We start from the raw sequence: 20,479 nt of genomic DNA, 5'->3' as shown, positions 1-20,479 counted from the left end.
CTCAAGTGGGGCATATTCAGGTAGCTGATCCCCCTGTGTCAGATGCGCGTACAGGGCATGCTTGAGTTGTTGATAATGCAGGAATTCGCCATCACCCATCTGGAATTCCGACTGAAGAGCGGCAAACTCCACCACCTGCCCCCTCTTCCAGACGTCCCCTAGTACATCTATGCGATCAGGCTCCACTGGCGCAGGTCGCGGAGTCTCACCACCTCCCTGAGAAAGTCACCTCTCCATAGGGGCATTTGGGCCGTGAGCTTCATCTCCCACCCAAGCAATTTTGTTGCCCGCTTTCATATCCCCACCACTACCGCGGTCTGGGGAGGCAAGGACCGGCCGCGCCGCGGTTTAGAGTAGAGAGCCGCTAGGTAGGAGCCTACTCTTTGGGCCATACGATCTACCCGGTATGCAGGTTCCTCCTGTGGGGTGAACACCCAGCCATTGACATTGATTAGCTGCGCCGCCCAATAGTACAGACGGATATCGGGTACAGCCAGCCCCCCTCATAGGGACTCCGTTGCAGTTTCCGAAGAGCAATCCTCGGACATCCCCCGCTCCACAAAAGGGAGCGCTGCTCCGCCTCCACCGTCTTAAAGACATGTTCCGGGATCGGGAAGGGCGAGCTCTGCAGTACATATAGCAGACGGGGCAGGGCCATCATTTTAAATAACACGGCTCTGCCCATGAGGGAGACCGGAAGGGTTCGCCAGTGTTGCACGTCACTGTGCAGGCGGTCCAGTTGTGCCTGCACATTGAGTTGGAGAAACTCGGTGTCAGACTGTGTGACCCATATTCCCAAATACCGAAACATTGTGCGCCAAACTAGTCCCTCGCAACCGATCACAGTGTGTGGCTGGGGTCCCACCAGAACATAGCCCAGGGATTTGCTCCAGTTGATACGATACCGGGAGTACTCCCAGAACGTGCACAACATGACCATTAGCCACTGTATGGATTCCGACGGCCTCTGGGTATATAGCAATATGTCGTCGGCATATAACGATATGCGTTCCTCCCATCCACCCCCCATGCCTATGCCCCACACCCCAGGGCCTGTCCTCACACAAAGGGCCAACGGCTCCAAAGCCAGGGCAAAGAGTGTCGGGGACAGAGGGCATCCCAGTCTCATGCCGCGCCCTAATTGAAACTCCCGCGGCATGGTCCCATTGACCCGAACCCTCGCCAGTGGCCTCGTGTACAGTAGCTTCACCCAGGAGCAGAAGTTGTCCCCGAAGCCCAACTTCTCTAAGACTGCATAGTTGTAGCGCCATTCGATACTGTCGAAGGCCATATGGGCGTCAAGAGAGAGCAAAGACGCCGGCACCTCCCGTCGCTCGGCCACTGTCTGCAGAACCCCGAATAGGCGGCGCAAATTGAGTCTTGTGCTCCTGTGGGGCATAAAGCCTGACTGGTCCGGATGGACCAGCGACTGGGTCACCACATCCAGGCGTGTGGCCAGGATCTTTCCTAGAACCTTTGTCTCGTAGTTAAGGAGGGAAATAGGCCTGTATGAGCTGCCGTCCCCCCGTGGTTTCCCTGCTTTATGGATCACAACGATCGTGGCCAATCGCAGGTTCCTCGGGAGCTTGCCAGTCTCCCGCGCCTCGAGGAACATGCTGCACATATGGGGCGCCGTGCGGTCAGCCACACAGCCAAATGCTTCCGTTGGGAACCCGCTGGGTCCGGGGGCTTTTCCTGTCTGCAGGTCCCCCATGGCCTCCTCCACTTCCTTGGCCGTGATATCTGCTTCCAGCACATCCCTGTCCGCGGGCTCCAGTACCGGTAGTCTCAGAGGGGCCAAGAAATCGCGACACTCCTGGTCGCCCCTTGTCGTGTGAGACCAATGGACCGCCTCATAGTACCGCGCAAAGTCTTCTGCAATTGCCACGCTCGTGGTGCTTACTGACCCGTCCAGTCTCTCTATCTGCGGCACCCAGCTGCGGGCCATGTGTCTCTTTCCCAACCAGGCTATCATTTTATTTGCCTTGTCCCCAAGGTCGTACACCCTCCGCTGGGTGGCTAAGGCATGTGACCACGCCTGTTCCGTCAGGACATCCCGTATTTCTTTGCTTAAGAGGCGCGCCTTATGGAGTTTGTCCCGCTCTTGATCCGGGGTGAGCCCTATCCCACTGTCCAGAGCATGAAGCTCCGACTCCAATTGCTCCACCTGCGCATGCCTGGCCTTATGCCTCTGCCCCACCTCGGCCTGTACAAAATCCCTGGCCATGGTCTTGTACGCCTCCCACACTATCCCGGGGGAGGTCACAGGGCCTAAGTTTTCGTCAAAGTATTGACCTACCCTCTCCCTCAACCTCACCTGAAAGTCTCTGTCCTTGAAGAGAAAGGAATCAAACCGAGGGGGGCGCTCCAGTCTCGTTTGGGACCCAGCAACTGAACCCCCACCGGCGCATGGCTCTGGCCTTATGATGTCTGTCCCGAAACAGGTTCACGCAGTCCGCTAGTGTGAATATGTAATCAATCCTATAGGAGGACCCATGGGCTGCAGAGATGTGTGTATACTGTCTCATGTGTGAGTTATGTGTCCTCCACAAATCGATCAGGCCCATTGCCTGTACAAAGTCCCTGAGGTGGTTCGCCCCTCCCCTACCCAGTGTAGGCGGCGATCTGTCCAAATCTCTAGCCATCACATCGTTCATGTCCCCACCCAGGACCAATGTCCCCTGGGGCATTTCCAGCAACAACTTCCCCACATCAGGGAGGGTGGACTCGTGCAGCTTCGGAGGTATGTACAGCGAACAGAAGGTGAGAGTGCAACCCTCCCATTGCGCAGATAGTGCCGCATAGCGACCCAAGGGATCAGACCAGCATCGCCCCAGGACCAATGGTAGGGAGTTCTTAATGAGTATACCCACTCCTCTGGAGCCGGTTGTACAGCCAGAGTGGGCACGCAGGGTGTAGCCAAACCTGTCGAGGGCCTTGCATTGATTCCCCAGCAAATGTGTCTCCAGTAGGAGGACAACATCCGGAGCGTGCCTGCGGAGGTACTGCAGCACGACCGTACGTTTGATCTTGTTCTGCAGGCCGTTCACGTTCCAGGATAGAACGTCTATGTGTTGCGTCTTAGGTGTGTGTGACCCTGCCATTGTCCCCGTCTAAGCTAAGGGGTAGTGACCATCCGTCCCCCCCCCCACCTCCCTCCCACCTGCCCATTGAGTGTGTCGATGGAGTCAAAACATTCATACAATACAAAAACAGAAGATGGAAACTAGAACATTTCCCCCATTCCCCCCCTAACAATCCCCCACCTTGCTACCCTGCTACGCCGGCTAACCGCGCCAGACATCCCCAACAAGCAGAGCGCCTGTAGCCCTTGAAACGATAAACTCAGGGGTGAGCGGTGCAACCAAGTCCAGCATCCGGGGCTCCCCCCTGATCCCCCTTTACAGTTCAATAGGTAGTCCAACGATCGTCCTAAAAGTAAAGCAGTGACCCATACTGGAGAAGGAAAGACCCCCCAAACAGCAGCAATGCCCCTCGGCCACATTGGTAGTTGTCTCCATGAACGAGCACCAGTGCAGGCCTTCTATCAAGCCCTCCAGAACCCCCCAAGCAGGTCGGGGCCCCCCCCATTCACCGTAGCCCTGCAGGAATAACATTTACAGTGCCTTCATACATTACATGTCCGCAAGATCCTGCCAGTCCGAGTCTACATAGTCCACCTCCTCACTCCAGATCTGGTGATGCTGAGAGGCTGCGGGCCCTTCTCTTCGCCTGTTGGGGCTGGATCTCCCGGCGCCGCCGCACCTCCTCCGACGACTCCACAGACGAGGCCGGAGACTGGGGGGCCACGCTCCTCCAGCTTCCCTCGCGGTCCGGGCCCCTCGGCCGCCGGCCGCGCTCCTCCAGCCAGGTATGTGCCTCCTCCGTGGTAGTGAAGAAGAAGGACTTTCCCTCCACCAAAACTTTGAGCCGCGCCGGGAAGAACATCATGTAGCGGAGGCCACGCTCTCGTAGTCTCCTCTTGGCTGCGTCAAATGATCGGCGCTCCTGCTGGACCTTGAGCGTAAAGTCAGGGAAAAAGCGTATCGTGGCATCCTCCACACGCAAGTCTCCATGCTGTTTTGCCGCCTGCAGGATTGCATCCCTGTCGCAATAGTTAAGTACCCGCGCGATAATGGTTTGCTGCGGGACCCCCGGGCGCGGTGGCGGGACCGGCGCCCTGTGTGCTCGCTCTCTGACGAAGAACTTAGACAGTCTCTTGGGGTTCAGGTGTTCAAGATGAGGTCCTCCAGGAATAGTTCCATACTGGCCCCTTCCATTTTTTCTGGCGCACCTACCACCCTGAGGTTGTTCCTTCAGGCTCTCCCTTCCTGGTCCTCCAGCCATGCCGCCATCTGCTTCTGTTGTTGCGTGAGCTGTTGGTCCTGCTGTTGCAGCGACTTGGCGGCCCCCTGTAAGTCTGTAATGGCAGCAGCGTTTTGTGTAGCCTTCTCAGATGTTTTGTTCAAATCCGCCCGCTGGAGCGTCAACTCAATGGACATTTTATCTATTTTAGACTCCAATGTAGTGCCCAGTGTTTAAATGGCCTGCATAATGGAGGAGAGAGATGGTTCATGGGGCTCTTCAGATGGCCCGGGGTGGGGCAGATCATCACCGCCCGGGCCCGCCGTATAGTTATCCATAGTGTCGTATTACGTTGCCGTGGACTTCTTGTTCCTCATGGCCTTAGAAGATATCGGGCGGCCACTCCTGGGCCCTCCGCAAGCCGCCCGCTATCGGTCATCACTAAAAGGAGCCGAAGCAGCCCTTGTGCTCCAATCGGCGACTTCCAACCTCTGAGGTAGGTAGGGGCCCTCTCACCCATGTAACAGGCCCTGCCGCTGTGCAATCAGAATACTGAAACGTGCAGTATGTTTGATGCGGTGGGCCTCAGTTAGGGAGTCCATTTGTGGACCGGGCCCCCTCCGGCAGCCGTGCAGAGCAGTATGCCCCCTGTACGTCCTCCTTCTTCATGGCCAGCCTTATGTACAGGGGTTCTGTCCTCAGGTGTCCAGCGTCGTGACTGACCCCCACCGTCGAGCCGGGCCCTGCCTGTCAGGAAATGCAGTGTCAATCTAGGCCGCCGCCTCCTGTTTCCCTCTAGGCCTCTGTCTTGCTCTCCACTGGGGTCTATAAGCAAGGCCCGGCACACGCGCGGGTGTACGCCGCTTCTGGCCCGTGTGTAGGGTGTCCTGCCCCTCGAGGCCAGCCGATCAGAGGGCCTCGTGACTGATGCCGCGGTGCACGGCCGTCACTCTCCTCACTCCTCCGGAGGGGGGCCCCGCTATGAGCCCCAGGCAGTCCCCCGGCGTATGGAGGCCTCCTAGCAACGCTCCCAGGCCCGCGCTGCTCTCACTGTCACTCACTGTATTGGTCCACAGAGCGGCCTCGGAAGGGATGTGTCGCGTGTCTCCAGGGGCTCCCCTGGGAGGTGTTGGCCGTAGACTCCGCCACCTGGCTGCCGCATGTGCCCGCGATGTCGCTGCTAGCCCGGTCCGGCCACCGGGGACCCAGGCAGGGTGCCCCCCGGTCCACCACCTTCCGCTGTTCAGTTACCGCCTTAGTGCAGGGCAAGGAGGCGAGGGTCACTCCGGGCCACGATCGAGGACCCCTCGGCGCCAAGCGCCGCCCTCAGCCGCCGTTCCGCGTCCCCGCCCCGGCCCTCTCTTCACCCAAGGCCGGTGCTCCAACGCTGGGCCTCTACAGCAAAGGCCGCGGCCGGCCCCCAGACGCCGACTCCCATTTCTCCGTCACCAAGGATTGGATCCGAACCGGGAAGGCACCTGCAGGCGTCGGAGGAAGGGGCCCCCTCAATTCCGGCCTGGGACGTCGTCTGTTGGCCGGATCAGTGTCGGATACCAGGGGTCGACTGGATCACCACCGGAGCGCCGTAAAACTATGCGGCCATCTTGGTCGCCGCCAAGCCGCGCCCCCTCTCAGTTGTATCTTTTGGACTAATTTCTTGAGCCGTTTAAATTGCTCCCTCAAGTATTACATCCTAGAAAAATACCCCAGTCACCCTTCTAATGACCCCTGCTCCTCCATTGTTACTTGAAGAAGTCTACTTACGGAATCTGGTTCTGAAATTATATACAGTCCATCAGTCTATAATCTCGCCTGGTTGCCTCTAAATTGCAGTAAATAAAAATAAAAGAAGCAGGTATGATAGAGAAAAGATGAGTATGGGGCAGGAGAGGCATTAGAAATCGTGGCCTTGATGCACTAATGACATGTGCGTTTTCAGATCCTGAGATTTCCAAAATCACCAGGTTGTGAAAGTAAACGTGTTATATCTGGTAGACTAAACCCATTTTGCAGTCAGAACAGCCTCTATAACTTGCAAAACTGGTTTTGTGTTCTATCTTAAATTGCAATTCGAAAGGGGCATGAGAATCACACCCTACTAATTTCATTTTGCAATGACAGGCATGTATCAAATCAATGATTTGAAACTGCAGTTGTGGTTGTAAACGATTAATCAGTTGCTGACACCTCAAAGGCGGCAGTAACTCCTTCGCAAAGGTGAAGATGTCCTCTTAAAACACCATCCAATTTGTGAATCGTGTTGACGCGCCTCTGGGGGAGCTGGCAGGAGTCCATGTAGTCCCAAAATGATTAAAAAACATAACATCACCAGTTCCTTACGGCAGATGGGCTGCTTTAAGCAAAGGTTTCTCATTTGGGAATGTCAACAAAGGGATGATGGTATGATGTTTCTTGCCCTATTACTGTGTATCAGCAGGTACTTCTGTGAACCTCTGCAACTGGAGATTTCCCATTGCAACCTATTCAGAAACAGGTCATAAAACTCAGAGGCACTAATAATTATGGGCCTTATTTATGAAGGCTTGTAACACTTTTACTCCGCCGATGCATCACTTTTTGTGACACAGTGACGTTGTAAATAATGCACACCAACCTAAAATTAACAGAGAGTCAAGAAACAAACAAACAATGTACCCAAATAAAGATGCAAAGGAAATAGTTGTTAAACTATACGAGTTCCCATCAGTCTACCATCGAGACCGCCCTTCATCATCTGGGATCTCTTATGCATAAATTCTGTCACATTAAAGGGTAAAAAACCTGTGCTGGCAGATGACTACACCAGGCACAGGAAAAACCACAATGTTGTTAGCAGATGTGAAACAGAATGGCGTGTCTGGTTGGGAACTGAGTAGCAGTGCGTGAAAAAGATGTGTGTTGTGAAAAGAAAGAGAAAAGGCTCTAAAATTAGGTAGTGATCAGGAAAACAATTTTAATAAACACCCTCACACTCCTAAATCAATAAAAACAGTGCAATAGTGGTTTAACAAATAGCCACTAGAGATGTAAGGTCGACATGTTTCTGCAGACGCACGGAGTCTAGCGATCTCCTGCTGCTTCTTCGGGACCATTAATGCTACTGCTAGAACAAAATAACATAAACCATATCACCTGAAAGTGTATGTATGATCATCTTCTCATCCTAAAGATAGGGGAGAAAATTATAATATAAGGGTACAGAGTCATGTATACATATGGTTTTAACGTGCACATTGTGTGCCAACATTATTATATGCTAGTCATAAGCTATTATTGCCCAGCACTTAGACCGTCAAACTCAGTCACAAATCACCAATTCAGCAAACTTGTAGGTTAAGGTTCACTCACCCACTTGATGGGAAGGAACCACTACACCTCACCTGGCACGAGCTCAGGTTAATGGATGCACCGCACTAGAAAAAGACAACAGATCAAAAGATGTATCCACATCTAAATGTATTCCTAAACTGACCAGTCTAAGCATGCGCCGCACCAAGCGTCACATTCCTGCCAGTGCCACGGAACATCACTTAGTCATTTTAGCTGTATGTTAAAAATAGATAGTTACAGGTCGGTACCGACGCTAAAAAGAGTCACCAATCCCTGTTACATACACATGTTAAACATGCGCATGGACTTATTGTAAATAAATAAGTACAGGTCGATCGACTTAGATGTCCGAAAAAATCACGACCCCTCTCACTCACACAAGCATGTTCACTGCCTTACCTCTCCGTCGGTGCACCGGTCGTCCCTCTAAGCTCTATCGTAGGGAGGAAACGACCCGGTGCACCGGCGAGGTAAATAAACCTCCCTCGCTTCCGCATTCGGAGTGCGACGTTGCCCGACGCACCCTGTGCGTGATGACGTCAAGCGCATTCTCCCTGGTAGGTGCGCTTCTCGTGATGGGAAATGTAGTTCCCGAAATCATTGTTTACCGCGATACTGGCTCCCTGGTGCCCGCGCCCAGTGCTGGCTCGGAGCGCAATATCCCATACAGTATTTAATGATAGACACCCTATTTGTACCGGGAAATGTACTCTATTGTTGTTTGATCAGAAAAAGGGGGACGTCAGTGAACGCGGTATTGGTTTTAAATACACTAAGATCAATCATTTCTTCACCCTTATTACTTTTTAATCATTTTAAGCATATGCTGAAATGTTTGCCCTCTTATGACAAAAAGTATCCACAGTTTCCCGCTTTCTCGTTCATTTAATAAGAGACAGATGGATATGGTAAAAGCCATACACGGCTAGTCATCCCTCTAAATGGACAAATGAAGACCGACTCGTCCTCTGCACCAAACCATAGTACATTCGCTATGTATGTCAACCTTTTGTATGTACTGAAACGGGTTAGATTATCACTCAAACATACATAGATATGATTCTTCTGTAGTGACCCACATGCCCGTTTAACTGTCACAAATGCTGTGTTGTCAACGAGATACGGGTCTGTTAATGAGACACACCTTACAATTAAAGGGACATCCACGGGATTTCATCATTTAGCCCACATTCGTCACTACGAAGACGGTAGACCCATTTTTGTTCACATTTGAACAGAAATTTGGCAGTGTCAGTTACAGACGGTGGAATCCATGGTTGGTCTAATACTGTCCACATGATGTCGGTAGGTAGATGACCCACCTGCAGGAAATGGTTAGTCAGTTTGGTGGCTTGTTTGCAGCACCGGATTGAACTTTTATGTTCAGAAATTCTGAGCTTTATCTTTCTGGTGGTCATCCCCACGTAGTTCAATTTACAGGGACATGTTATTAAATAAATCAGGTTCGAGCTATTACAGTTGGTGAACCGTTTTAGTTGCCAAGGTCTGTCGGTGCCTATATCTATAGTGAGTGTTTTAGTCGTTTGTGGACACGCCGCACAGCCACCACAAGGATGGTGTCCGGTGACTGCGGGCATGTCCCAAAGGGTACCGACAGCTCGAGGAATCATGATTTTGGGCCTTGTATGGACCAGCTGGTCTCTCAAATTTTGGCCTCTCCGAAAGGCAAACAGCGGAGGAGGTATGGGGTCACTCCCTGTCCTAAGAATTTTCCAATTCTTCTTGACGATTTTTTGGACTTGATTAGAAAGTGTACTATATGTATTTACACAAGTAATTCTTTCTTGTTGATTCTTTGGGGGTGTTGGTTCCAACAAACATTGCCTGTTATTGTTTGCTGCACGCTTTTTGGAGTTTTTAATGAGATGTTTAGGGTATTTTTTATCTTGTAGATTACTTTCTAGAGCTTGAGAGTGTGTGACGAAAGCCATTTTAGTGGAACAATTCCTCTGAATACGGAGGAATTGCCCAAAGGGCAGATTATCCCTCAATGCTTTAGGATGAAAGCTGTCATAGCTTAACAAGGAATTCCTCGCCATTGGCTTTCGGTATAGCTCAGACTGTAGACCCCCTCCTGATGCAGAAATCAACAGGTCCAGAAACGCTAGTTGGTGTCTATCAAACTCCATGGTAAATTTCAGGAATTGATTTCTTTCATTTAACCAAGTGTGGAATTGGCGGAGTTCATCTTCCGTACCTCGCCACACGACCAAAATGTCGTCTATATACCTTCTCCATACTCGCAGACACTGAAGATGGGGATTAGTGTCTGCGAGTACGTGTGTTTGTTCGAAGGTATGCACATACAAGTTAGCGAGACTAGGAGCAAAAACACTTCCCATGCTCGTCCCGCTAACTTGTAAGTAGATCGATTCTTCATATTCGAAGAAGTTCTCAGATGATGAAGGGCGGTCTTGATGGTAGACTGATGGGAACTCGTATAGTTTAACAACTATTTCCTTTGCATCTTTATTTGGGTACATTGTTTGTTTGTTTCTTGACTCTCTGTTAATTTTAGGTTGGTGTCACTTATGTACAGGGGGCTTAACAGTAGGGTCTATAAACTTACCCCTGGGACCTCCTCTGTGTGTGGTTGTAAATAATGCGCCATATTATGTCATATTTACAAAGTGACGTATCTATGCAGAAGCGTCACTTTGTAAATGCCTGCACTACATTATATCTGTGTCAGGTATAATGTATGCAGGGTGGGCGTTCCCACGTGAAAAAGCCTTGCAGAAGTTGCGCAGTTAAAAATCTATCAGATTTCGATCCACCACTTCTAGGACGCTTCTACGTCACAACCATACACCTGTCTCATAGCAGGTGTAAGGGTGAAGCAGTTCAATGGGAATAGGCCTCTCCAGCAATGTGTGGGTTTTGCGCCGACATATACGTCAGGATTCCTGTGTATCTGTCATTCCTTACGACATGGTGCTACATACAATGAATATGACGCAAACATCGTGTCGCAAGGAGGGCGCACTGAAAAATGTTGCATCGCTGCTTTTACACAGCGATGCAACACCATTCATAAATGAGGCCAATGTCTTTGTTGTGCAGGGCAGTGCACCCAGTCACCCTGCTGTGCTGCCATGGGTCACAGGGAAAGGGCAGCAATCCGATGTATTTATCCAAAACGATGCATTTCTGTGCTTTTCCCTTGAACTGGTGTTGTTGTGATAGTCTAGTGCCAATGCAGGCACCTGCTAACGCGGGATTACTGGTTACTAATTATCTTACCAAATCCCAAACTATGTCGACCGAATCGTTGGTACCTGTCTTGGAGTAAAAGGTAATCTCGCAATAAGTCAATCAATTTAAGAACTTACACCACTCTAAATGACCACTGACCAAAATTAAGTTTTAAAGATTTAATATAAAGTCAAAGATAACTGAAGATATAAACTTCTCAAAATGAGATTAAGAAGATAAATCGGTATCACTATGAACATGAACTTTTTGAATAGTCTGAGTCTGAAAAACAGAATAATAAGTACAAGCTCGAAAACCATCAGGGTTGCCAAAATGGATACAAGTTGCAACCTCAAAGTCATTACAGAAAAGAAAATTAAGGTTAGTCTGTCCCTACACTACACTAAGTGTCATCCCTACTTAGCAAGATCTTAACCCTCTAGGTGTCAGCCGTGGTGACTTCCTAAGAAGATCACGCACTTCTCTTTGTCTCTTCTCTGATAATGGGTCTCTCCTGATCAGCCTATCTGCCTACCCATCCGCTTCCTTAGGCTCCCAAAATCATCTGCTCTGCTCTCCTCCCGGGTCTCTTTCCCTAATACCAAATCACATTTTCAATAGAAACGCCCCTTGGGACGCCCCTCACGTGGTACATCTTTGCGCGGCAAACTCCATGATGGTACTCTTGAAGACCCTCGTTAAAGTTGACCTTGGTTCCCAGGCTTCTTCTTCCATGCGCTGATACCCCCTGAAATTCCTGGAAACTCCTACAGGCCTGCGCAAGGCGCCACTGAACAAAGTCCCTTTCATTCGAGCTGATTAGGACCCTCGCACCTGCATACAGCTCGTCCTGCAGTGGGCCTCAAATTCCAGACTCCACCATATCTTTAGTCATAAAACACTCTCAAAGCTCGGTGCTGGACACCTCGCGACCTCTTCTCTAACGAGCACATGACGATTTACACGACATGACATTATCTCCTCTGGCCTACTTGATTTACATGCAGCAGGTCCCTGCACTCTTAAAACGTTAACTTGATTTAAACAGCAAACATTCTTAACTAGCATACGTTTCTAAAATAACACATCTATAAAGCATATACTTTTAACCCTAAGTTCAATAGTACATTTGGAAGAACCATGTCAACCTTATCTCACATTAATTCAGCAGCACGTTCAGGTTTGCTGTGAATTGCCCTAAGGCCTACACATAATACTGGATTTTCAAAGTTACATTTAATTCGGACATGATTCTTTTAACATGAGAACATGAGGTTTTCACATATATTCCAACATTTCTACATTAATCTCACACCGTTATAATTATAGTTACTCTACTTAGCATTCTATACATTTCACTACTGAATATAAACCACTCTGTATATTTCACTCCTGGATATAAAACACTCGTGTGCAAAACATGTTTAAACTAACTACGTGCTTGTAAATATGGCGTACTTATACATTTTTTCCCAAACTTGTGCTCTCTCAGTCCCCCCTTTGATGACCTTCAGGGGTCATCATCACCAAGACACTAAAAATGTAGAACCTTTTAAAGTGAAGACAGGGCAGTTCCACCTCTTTTCATACTCTCTAATGCTTTCAGACTCTTATATTGAGTGTCCTGCATCGCTGTCAACTCTTCTTCCTGTTTCTTCATAGCTCTCTGTAACCTATTTGCTCTATAACATTGATACAAACGCACCAATCCCCACAAAGTGATTACACAAATCACAATTATGATGATGGGTTTCAATATGTACCAAACGATACCCTTTCCTAAGTTGGCAAACCAACTTCCAACTTTACCCATTCCATGGCCTACTTTTTCCCACACATTTACCTTTGCCAGGTCCTCAATTTCGTAGTGTATGGCAGTGATGTTTTGTATATACTTCTCTAGAGGCTTTGAATTGTCTGGAATGTAAGTACAGCATTCCCGGACCTTCAAGGCCCTACAGACTCCTCCCTCTTTTGCTAACAGAACATCTAAAGCAAGTCGGTTCTGAAGAACCATCGCCCTAATCGATTGCATCTCCCCTTCTATTAGCATCAAGGATCTTGCAGTACTGGCAGATAGCCTATCTACGACTGTAGCTAACCTCCTGATCTTAATGTCATTCATTATCAATCCTAAGAAAGGGAATGCAGCACCTAGTACATCTCCAACTACCTCGGCTGCACCCAGCCCTCGCTTCCATCTAGTTGATATTTCTTTCTTAGGCGTGTCTAAATTCTCAACATGATATATTTTAGGGAAGACAACAGCCAGATAGCATGATCCATACCAATTATCTGGTAACTTCACATAGGCATATCTTCCACATACAAAATATACATTTGTTATTGCTTGCATCCCTTTCATAAAGTTCTTAGAGTAATACTCCAATTGAAAGGCATGTTCACAATGGACTTGACCTACATAAAAGTTTTCATAATATGAGTAACTCCTGTGTATGCACAGTTTTCCCCGTTTATCCTTATCCAAAGCAATTGGACCAATACTACCTTTTCTTTGATGTGCCCTCTCCTCCTTGGTCCAATCTGTTTCCCATTGTCCTGATGCTTTCAAAATCTTCTGCCTCCTGTATCTAGTATCTACCTGTGCTATAAACTTTTTCTCAACTTCTGATATTTGACAAGTCAGATTGTTTCTTCGAGCATGTGAAGTATCTAACGTTTTCCATGGAATAAACCATTTGTGTAGTCTGTCTTCGCTTTTGTAGTAGTCCCATTTGTTCAAATGCTTGAAATTCGGAACCTCTGGCAATGTCGAGTCGAAATTCGAGAAATAATACTCGAATCCTTCTCGTCCATAAAACATGCTCAACAATAAACTGCACGTTATTCCATATGTCAACGGAAGATGATGGTATCTAATACCCTCCTCCACTGAAGCTGGTAATTGCATACAAACATAACAATCCTTTACTTCCATGGCATCAACATATTCATAAAGCAATTTAGCATAAGCATTTGACTTGTAATTTCCCTGTGACTCGTCGGTGTGAAGCCTTTTTATTTCTGCATCTAACAGTGCTTTGTCTTTCTCATTAATGTTTCCCTTCTCTTTAATAATGGTAGTTTTCGGTGTTGATACTCCCTTATCCTCCTTAACTGCGGTTTCATCCCCTTCGTGTCCCGCTAGGAATGAAACAGTTACCACTAAAATTATAAGAGAAACCACTACTCCTAAAAGTATAACAGCTATACATTTTGCCCTGCGGTTCGGGTTGCCAGCCTCCATGTTCTCAAACAGTGTAGTTTTTGACTTTCTTCCAGCATTCACTTCCTCTTCTTTTCAAACAAAGTCTTTCTCTCTTGCAATGTCTTTCTTTGAACACTTGGAAGCTTGACAATTTGTTTCCGCAAAACAGTTCAAAGTCCAGTAGAAAATAGACAACCCTAGCCCTTCTCCATCCACTAAAATGAAACCCCTATCACTTTTCTTCTTCCACTCGGCGCTAGGTTATCTTGCAACAAGTTTACAATTTCTTTTCAAAAGTCTTGTTTTCATCTAAAGTTATGTATGGCTCAAGGAGTGACACTACTTCTTCATAAATGTCCATCCGAAGTATCATTCCCTCAGGTTCTGGACAGTTCGTACCACAACATGGAAAGTCAACTTTTTCTAGGATTATTCTCCTTATTTCGCTCAAGACAAGTGGACGGATAAAATTGAGAGTTAGCGTTTTTTCAATTTCCACTCCTGGTACTATCAGTTCTACATCCACAATTACAAAGGGGTCCGTTCTAATCAAGATCACTTTCTTCACCTTTCCAGTTCTGCGCCCCTTTGAAGACATTCACAATAAGGTATTAATCCACAACAATAAGCGCTCCTAGCATTTCTACTATTCGCTCAAGCATTTCCAAACGAAGAAGAGTTCCCTCCAATATTGGATATCGTGAACAGCAAACTGGAAACTCAACTGTCTCTAAAATCAATTTTCTTATTCCACTCAGGAGAGCAGGATGAACAATGTTGAGTGTCAGCAACCTTTCGGTCTCCGCTCCTGGTAGTAGAAACCTTATTTGCACTGTGATGATCGGGTCAGTTCTGATCAGTTCCACTTCCCTGATCCTCCCTGTTCTGTGTCTCCCAGACATCTGCAACGAGGTAGGTCCAGTCGGGAGTAGAGTATCTTCTACTAGGCACTCGCACCCTCCTTGATCTTCTAAGACCCTCCTCGGCTTGATCCTGGATATCTTCTTCTGGATCTGAGTCTTCGGATATAGGAGTAAGCGTTTCTTCCTGGGCCGACCTCAAACTTAGCCTTCTTCTCCTAGTTGGCCAAGTGGCAGCTCCAAGCCTTATTCTCCTATTCCTTGTCCTCCCACTTGGTTCTTGGTCGCTCCGATACGGATCTGAGTCTGAGTCGTATTCACTTCTGCTCTCTCCTTCAGTTGCGTCTTCTGTCTCACTGCCGTCCTGCCTTCGCTCTTCTTCTGAATCCGATGCGTTCCCAACTTCTTCCGACACCTCCTCAGCTGCCTCAATCCCTTCTTGCGACTCTTCTTCCACTTCCGGGCTTTCGTCTGGGATGGGAGCTGTTCCTTCTAGAGGTGCTGGAACTCTTCGAGTATGGGATGCATGGATCCAATTTGGCAGCCCCCCGCACTTCACCGCGGTGTTCGTGATCAGGATTACCTGAAAGGGCCCACGCCAGCGAACATCTAGGCAGTTCTTCCGGACGTGTTTTTTAACTAAGACCCAGTCCCCTGGGTTCAGGTCATGACACAGGTTCCTCGCTGCTGGAACTTCAGCCGCATGCACCTGAAGGGACACAGAATGGATGGCGTCAGACAGTCCTTTACAATAATCCAAGATCAGATCATCTGTAATATTCAATAGAGCAGTAGTTGGAACTGTAGGAAGTCTCATGGCCCTCCCCATCAGGATCTCGTGGGGAGAGAGACCTGTCCTCCTATCAGGTGTGCTGCGCATGCTCATGAGCACTAAAGGAAGAGCATCTGGCCAACTCAAGGATGTGGATGCCACTACTTTAGCCAATCTATTCTTCAAAGTGCCATTCACTTGTTCCACAATTCCTGAAGCTTCTGGTCGATAACTACAATGCAGCTTTTGATCGATATTCAGTGTGGAGCACAACATCTTCACTATTTCGCTGTTAAAATGTTTTCCTCTGTCAGATTCCAAAGAGGCAGGCACCCCGAAGCGCGGTATCAACTCCCTGAGCAACAATTTAGCCACTGTGAGTGTATCGCACCTACGTGTAGGGTACGCTTCAACCCATCTGGAAAATACGCATACAATCACCAACACATACCGAAGGCGATTGACTCTTGGCATTTCGATGAAATCTAGTTGCATTCTATTGAAAGGCCCCCCCGACCTCCCAATGTGACTCAGTGTGACTGGTGTTCGTTTGCCTACGTTCAGCTGTTGGCAAGTAACACATCGCTTACATACTGATTCTGCTGCTATTCTGAATTTCGGGCAATACCAAGTCTGCCTAAAAACTCTCATCATAGCATCCCTTCCTAGATGTACTGGACCATGTATTTCTCTCGCCATGGGATTAGCTAATTCTTCAGGTAACACAGCTCTCCCATCTGCTGAAACCCAAAAATCCATTTCACTTCGCACACAACCTGCTATTTCCCATGCCTTTTTCTCTGTTTCAGGTGCGTTCTCCTGCATTATTCTTAAATCCTCCCAAGTGTCTACAGTTTCTAACATCATACTTAATTCAGTCTTTTCTTCTGCACCTTCTATTTCCACCTTTGAGAAAGAATAACTTTGTTCCGCACAATAGCGTGCGACTTCATCAGCATATCTATTACCTTGTGACACAAAATCTGTATTCTTAGTATGAGCTACACACTTCACTACTGCGATGTCAACAGGACCTTGTAATGCTTCTATCAGCAATCGCACAAATTCTCCATTTCGAATGGGCGAACCAGAGGAGGTCATGTAACCCCTCTGAGACCACAACTGCCCGAAATCATGAACCACACCGAAACCATATTGGCTGTCCGTGTAGATGGTGACTCTCTTTCCATTTCCTGCTATGCAGGCACGAGTTAGGGCAATAATTTCTGCTACCTGTGCGGAATGTACTCCTTCCAGGCAAGCGGCTTCCACAACTCCAGTAATGGTACAAACAGCATAAGCTGCTCTCAACCGACCAGTATCGTCTCTTAAACATGAGCCATCAACAAAATAAATTTCATCGGGGTCAGACAATGGCTCATCTACAATATCTGGTCTGGGTTTCGTGCATAGTTCAGTCACATCAAGGCAATCGTGGTCTTCACATCCTTCGCCTTCTATTACCGTAGGTAATGGCATCAAAGTAGCAGGATTCAAGACAGAGCATCTCCTGAGAGTCACGTTTTCTGCGGCAAGTATAACTTGCTCGTAACGCGTGAGCCTGCTATTGGTCAAATGCTGCGTCTTCGTCCTGGTCATTAACAATTCAACTGAATGTGGTACATATACCACTACTGGATGTCCCATCACAATACTCTCGCTCCTTTCAATGCTGACACCCGTTGCAGCAACGGATTTGAGACATCCGGGCAACGCTGCGGCTACTGGATCTAATGTAGCCGAAAAGTATGCAACTGGTCTACGGGCATTACCGTGGGTCTGTGCCAAGACTGACAAAGCACATCCCTCTCTCTCACAGCAATAGAGTGAAAATGACTTTTCGTAATCTGGCATTCCCAGAGCCGGAGCACGACATAAATCGTCTCTCAGCTGTAAAAACGCCACCAGACATTCTTCATCCCATGGTACCGGATCACTCACCTCCTTGTGCGTCAGTTTCTGTAAGGGCTTTGCTTTCAGTGAATAGTTAACTATCCACTGTCGGCAGTAACCCACCATTCCTAGGAACATTCTAACTTCTCTCTGTGTTGTAGGCGCATTCATTTTCATTATCGCCTCAATCCGCTCCGGGGACACCTTACGTTTCCCTTTTTCTAACCTGTGCCCTAGATACTGTACTTCTGTCAAACAATACTGCAACTTGCTCGGAGATACCTTATGTCCATTTTCAGCTAAATGATTCAGTAAGGCAATTGAATCTACTTTACAAGCTTCCTCTGTTTCTGACGCAACAAGTAGGTCATCTATGTACTGTACCAGAACCGAGTTCTGTGGCAGTACTAGATTCTCAAGATTCTTCTTCAACAACTGATTAAAGATGGATGGGCTATCTGTGAATCCTTGTGGGATTCGACACCATGTTAAAACGCGATCTTCCATTTTAAAAGCGAAAAGGTACCTGCTCTCCTCATCCAATGGGATTGAAAAGAAAGCCTGACAAAGATCTATCACTGTGAACCATTCTGCTTGACATGGTATTTGAAACAATATCACTGATGGATTCGGTACCACGGGACAACATGAAACGACTATGTTGTTAATTTTTCGTAAATCCTGAACTATCCTAAACTTCCCGCTAGGTTTCTGGAAACCCATAATCGGGGAGTTACAAGGACTACCCACGATTTCTTTCAGTATTCCCTGTTGTATCATTGACTCGATCACAGGCTTTATTCCCGCAATCGTTTCCTGGGACAATTTGTATTGAGGCGTTCTTGGAAACTCAACATTTGGTTTTACCAGAATTTTTACCGGTTCTACCCCTTTAATCAATCCTATATCTTCTCCTGTGAAATCCCACACCTCTGACGCCACTGCATCTCTTAAATCTTGGGGAAGATCTTCTACAGTCAGAGTAGGATATAGTTCTACACAGAATTTTGAATTGGCCACCTTAAAGGTAGCATCATCGTCGGTAGTCTGTACCTCCACTCCTTGTGGGGTGCAGTATATGGTGCAGTTCAATTTGCACAACAAATCCCTTCCTAACAGACATACCGGACTCGAGTCACAAACCACAAACTGATGTTCGTTCATATGATTTCCTATTTTCACAGATACTGGTTCTGTCAACGGACTAGTCATTCTTTTATTTGCGACTCCTACCACCTGAATTGTTTCCCCTGACATTGGCAAGTCTGGAACCACCGCTGATCTCAGAGTCGAACGAGTAGCCCCAGTATCCACTAAGAACGTAGTGGGACACCCTGCCACTTCTGCCTCAACAAATGGCCCTCTTTGATCCACTTCTAGGACTGCCCCGAGGGTACAATCCTCTTCACTGCTCACCCGTTGTCCTGTCAATGGGTCAATGTAATAACACTTTTCTTCCTCGATAAACAGAGGCATTTGTTTAAAAACCTTTCCCCCAGCTGCTATCTTCGGTGGCTGTGGGAATTGGGCCCGTGGAGCCGAAGTCCCCCCTTTGGCCACCTTACTACTTGGGACTGTCACCTTTTGCACTGGGTCTTCTTGGACCTGTTCTTCTACTTCTAGCTCTCCATTTTCAGGGTTAAAGGGACACTCGCGTCGCCAATGCCCCACCTGGTGACACTGATGACACTTTGTCGTTTTCTTTAAAGTGGCAAAGTCTATCCTAGGTCTCTGCCCTTCCTCATTGTCCTTATTCTGACCGTTTGATTTTCGTCCCATCCCCTGCTTCTGCTGGCCACCCTTCCCAGCGGACTGCATTTGCACCACCATCAATTTCTCCTTTAGATTCTTGGCTTTAGAATCTATCTCGTCACTGCAGTACCTCGCATATCGTAAAATCTCATCTAGTGGTTTGTTCTGCCAACAGATTAAATGTTGCTGTATCATCAAACAAATATCAGGTCTCAACCCCAAGACAAACTTTGACACAAACTGCCCTATATCTTTGGGATCCATTACATCTAGTCCACTGTATTGCTTGAATGTTTTCAATAATCTTTCATAAAACTCGTGAACTGTCTCCTTGGGTTCCTGCCTTGTTCGGTCTATTTTTACCCAATCTATATCCTGTGGTGGTACCTTATCTTTCAACCATGCTATTACCCTTTCATACTTTCGCATGACAATCTCAGACGGTCCATTAGTCCGAGCATCCCTCAATGGTTCAGCATTTGGCCATTCGACACTAGTCTTACAAGGGGTCCACAGATCAGATGGGACCACGATGTCAAACAACGTGTTCAAATCAATCCACAGTACTTTCGAGATTTTGACAAACCTCTCTACCTGTTTATACCATTCAACTGGATTGTCCCGCAACTTCGGAAATGAGTTGGTAAATGCAGCTAAATCTCCTCTACTCCAGGGCACATGTACATAATTTCCGTTTGATATTTCTCGCAAAGGGAATGCCTCCATCTGCATTACCCTTCCCTCAGGGGTCATCACATTTGTACTTCGCCTAACTGTGCCCTTTTTCGACCACCTTTCTTCCCATTTATCCAGTTCTCTCCACACTCTTATCCCTGTTACCAGCTCTCTTATGTGTGTTTTTAATCCAGTAGTTCTCTTCTCATCTAGATCCTGGTCTGCGTACTGTAATCTGTGGTTACTCTGCAATGCCCTTGTCCTAGACAAATCCACGGCATATCTATCTGCCAAATCAGTCAGTTTCTCATGAAACGCTCTAGCTTTCCTAGTAATATCCGTTGCCATGAACAATAACTCATCCTGTTCATACAATTCTATCCTTTCCAAAGGCAATGTTCCATCTATTATCTCATCAACATCTGATTTTAAACTGGTAACATCAAGCCTTTTTGCCTTAATTTCAGC

Source organism: Lissotriton helveticus, chromosome 6 (genome assembly GCF_964261635.1).
Source record: "Lissotriton helveticus chromosome 6, aLisHel1.1, whole genome shotgun sequence".
In the NCBI taxonomy this organism is placed as follows: Eukaryota; Metazoa; Chordata; class Amphibia; order Caudata; family Salamandridae; genus Lissotriton; species Lissotriton helveticus.
The sequence above is the reverse complement of the archived record's forward strand: the minus strand, read 5'-3'. Positions refer to the sequence as shown.